Here is a 3973-nt window from a genome sequence, read left to right as displayed (position 1 = left end):
CCCCAGCTCGCACGGCAAGGGCTGGGGTGGAAATGAAACGTGCCCATCTCTGCCTCAGAGGGAAACCCGGGCTGCCTCCCGCCCCCGCCTTCCTCCCCGCACAGGCAGGGATCAGCTGAGCCAAGCCTGGCCCCCTCCCCTCCCGTGCCACCCAGCAGCGAGGACGGGCACCTCTGAGCCCGCATCCTTTTTGGAGAAAGCTTCCAGGGATGGAGCAGGCAGGGACCACAGGGGACATGTCCTCGGAACTGAGCCTGGCCCATAATTAAAGGGCTGTCTGGGGTTCCCAGGCACCCATGAGTGCTCCCAGTGGGTTCCCGTGGCAGTGGGGTGCTGGGCGACATGTGGCACTGGGCAGGGTCTGAGTGGCCATGGGGCACATGATGGCAGGGTGCTCCATCGGGAAGGGATGGAGAGGAGGGAGAAGGGGAAGGGGAAGGGGAAGGAGAAGGAGAAAGGAGAAGAAGGAGAAGGAGAAGGAGAAGGAGAAGGAGGAGAAAGAGAAGGAGAAGGAGAAGGAGAAGGAGGAGAGGGAGAAGGAAGGAAGGAGAGGGAGAAGGAAGGAAGGAGAAGGAGGAGAAGGAGAAGGAGAAGGAGAAGGAGGAGAAAGAGAAGGAGAAGGAGAAGGAGAAGGAGGAGAAGGAGAAGGAGAAGGAGAAGGAGAAGGAGAAGGAGAAGGAGAAGGAGAAGGAGAAGGAGAAGGAGAAGGAGAAGGAAGAGATGGAGAAGAAGGAGAAAGAAGGAAAAGGAGGAGATAGAGAAAGAGGAGATGGAGACGGAGGAGATGGAGGAGTTTTGCCTCCTTAGGTGTGTTTCTCCACAGACACATTTGCAGAGGGCAGGGGCAGACGCCTGGGGCTGGGGTGCTGTTATTGGGGTGACCTTTGCAGTAGACTTCTTTAATTTCTCTGCAAGCAATGTTCCCCGTGCTGACTAATACTTGCATAGGAAACAAGCGGCGGTGAAAGCACACTGTAGCTGGCTCCTCCGCTTCTCTCGAACACAGCCTCGGTGCCCCACAATTTTGGAAAGTGTCAGGGGAAAATTAACAATTGGGGTGAAGGATGTGATTCTCATGATGATTTCATTATTTTCCGCGCTTTCAGAAACAACGTGCTGGGCTGGGGCTTGCTCACCTCTCGCTTTCAGGCACGGTCCCGGCAGGCAGGTGGGCTGGGGGAGCACCCCTAATTCAGGATGGCCAAGGAGGGGGCTCTGAGTTGGGGCAGGCAGGGGTCACCCCTATCCTGGGTCCTCTTTCCCAGTCTCCTCCTGGCATTGCAGCATCACTCCTTTCCTGTGAGCTTCTGGCCTTGCTTAGGGTTCCAGAGCAAGCCTAGGGGCTGTCCCCTCCTTGTCACCTTTCCATGCCACCTGGCCGGAGGCCACTGCCTGGCAGGGTGGCAAGGGGAGCACTCTCCACTGTTTGCAATGGTGCTGGTGGGCTCCAAGGTGGACATGACCTCTTCCTTCCAAATTTCCTGTATTCTCATTAAAAAAAAAACCCTAACTATACTAAACTAAACTGAATGCCAGAAAATAAGGAAGGTCCCAGCAAGGAGGCTTTTTTACCTCAAGGCTTTGTGTCCCCAGATGGTGACAGCAGGCACCGAGGCCGGGTGTGGGGAGGCTTGTTTGGAACTTGCAACATGTTTTGGTTTCTAGAGGCGGAAGATGTGACGGGTATCACCACCGAGATCGCGACTCACTGAGCCAGGGATCGGCAGGAAAAACTGGCTCATCCTCCCCGCCCCGCGCGGCAGCAGAGGGCTCTGATTAAAATCATCGCACGAATTGCTCAAACTTTCCAACGCACCTTCGGAGCGGGGCGTACGTTGGTACCCAGGGTGGGGAGGCTGCTGCATCCACTAGAAACCAGCAGTGGAGAGATGCAGAGCGTACAGCGATGTTTTTGGATGCTCGGGTTCCTTTGGAAACCCATGCCCCAGCGCTGTCCTGTGCTCCCCAGCAGCCTGGGGACCGGCATCGACATGGGAGCCTTTCCAGGGTGCTTGGGGAGCAGGATGAGGCCGTGGACGGCCAGGAAGCACTGGGGAGCTGGCAGACCTGCAGAGAAGGCAGCAGAAACTACAGGAGAGAAAGAACCGGGAGCTCTCCGGCAGCACGCTGATGGAAAGCTTGCTCTGCCGCAAGAGAGAGAGCAGGAGGTTTTTTCCCCTTTTTTCTGGAAAAAAAAAATTAAAGGGGATGAAAACAATAAAAGAAAATATCAGTCTTGCTGCTAGGAAGCTGCTGCGGGGGAAAGCGAGGTGAGCAGCACTGCCGTGCCCCAACCCAGCACGTGTCCCGGGTGCTGGCATCACGGAGGAGCCTGGCCCCCCCCACCCTGCCTGCACCCTGCCTGCACCCTGCCAGACCAGCGCAGCTCCCACTGGCTCTTGCACCAGTTTTTCCAGCACCAAGGCAAACGGCCAGGCTCCAGGCATGCTGCAGTTCCCGCTGGTGCTGGTAAATCCCCTCCAGCCCAAACGGGGTGGGGGCACATCTTGGAGCTGGCTGAAGGGGGGCCTGGAAATGGTCCTTTGATGCTTAAAAAAATAAATTCTCTGAGCTGGAATATGGCAAATTGCATGGGGGTGTCCTCTTCTATTTGGCCACTGAAAGCAAAAGAAGGGCTAGAAAGGAAGGAGAAAGAGGAATGAGTGAGAAAACCGTTTATTCTTCAAAACTAAGAGAGGAACTTGAGCAAGCATGTCGTGCCACTTCACTGAAGCACAAACATTCTTTTTTTTCCCAACAAGAAGCTGGCCCAATGGGTTAGCGAGGGTGCCACCAAAGCAGCTGCGATCTGGATGAGGCCACGGTCTCCTGCAGCCATCACTGTCAGGGCACACAGCTTGTCACCTCAAAGGATCAAGGGTCAGTCCCAAAATGGCTTAAAAGCATCTTTGGTATTTAAGGAGCACTAAAAATTTGGAAGATGGAGAAGAAAGTAATGACCAAACCCCTGGGATGGAGGCAGCTGAAGCCCAGTGCTCGATGTCCTTGAAGCCCAGGGACAGCAAAGCTTCCCAAATGAGACGGGGGACACAAATTACCACAAAAACATGCTGAGGAAGAGAAACCCACAGGTTCCCAAAGATCCCTCCCCAGTTGGTTTAACCGAATTCACATCTGTGGGTCTGACCCAGGCAGGAGGCTGAGGCAAGAAGAGGAAATGGTTAATAGTGTTTGCAAATAAACACAGAGAGCGTTGAGGTCTTTCAGATACTTCTCAGAAATTAGGAAGGCCCCTGCAAACTATTTGCATCAGCGATGACAATGCCTGACCCTGCGGGGAAAGCGGCAGAGCCGGCAGGTGAGTAAGCAGCGAGTAAGTGGAGGGATGGAGCAGAGGCACAAAACTGTTCCTTTAGCGAGCGGAAATCTGCAGGGCCCTAAACACAGAGAGCGTTGAGGTCTTTCAGATACTTCTCAGAAATTAGGAAGGCCCCTGCAAACTATTTGCATCAGCGATGACAATGCCTGACCCTGCGGGGAAAGCGGCAGAGCCGGCAGGTGAGTAAGCAGCGAGTAAGTGGAGGGATGGAGCAGAGGCACAAAACTGTTCCTTTAGCGAGCGGAAATCTGCAGGGCCCGGGCAGTGGTAACGGTGATGCAAAGGTGCCAAACGGGTATGGCACGGGGCCACTGCCACCTCCAGCACGGCAGCAGGGTGCTGTTCAAGCTGGCGGGCAGAGCTGATGCCCAGCCTGGCGGTACGAGGGGCTCTGATGGACCATCTCTAGCGCGAGCGATGCTGCTAAATCTCGTGGAAACCAGGAGCTGCTGCTGCTGGTCACGGTCCCACCAACCCGCCCACACCCAGGGCTGGGGCAGGACCTGGCACCGGTTGCGATGTGTCCGTGCACGCCAAGAACAACTCCAGCAGTGGCACCTCCTGGTGCAACCTCACGCCCTCCCAACACCCTCCAGGCAGCACCCTTCCCGCAGAGCCCAGACCCGGGCACCC

This window comes from Pterocles gutturalis, unplaced genomic scaffold, assembly GCF_000699245.1.
Source record: "Pterocles gutturalis isolate BGI_N339 unplaced genomic scaffold, ASM69924v1 scaffold9042, whole genome shotgun sequence".
In the NCBI taxonomy this organism is placed as follows: domain Eukaryota; kingdom Metazoa; phylum Chordata; class Aves; order Pterocliformes; family Pteroclidae; genus Pterocles; species Pterocles gutturalis.
This window is presented reverse-complemented; position numbering follows the sequence as displayed.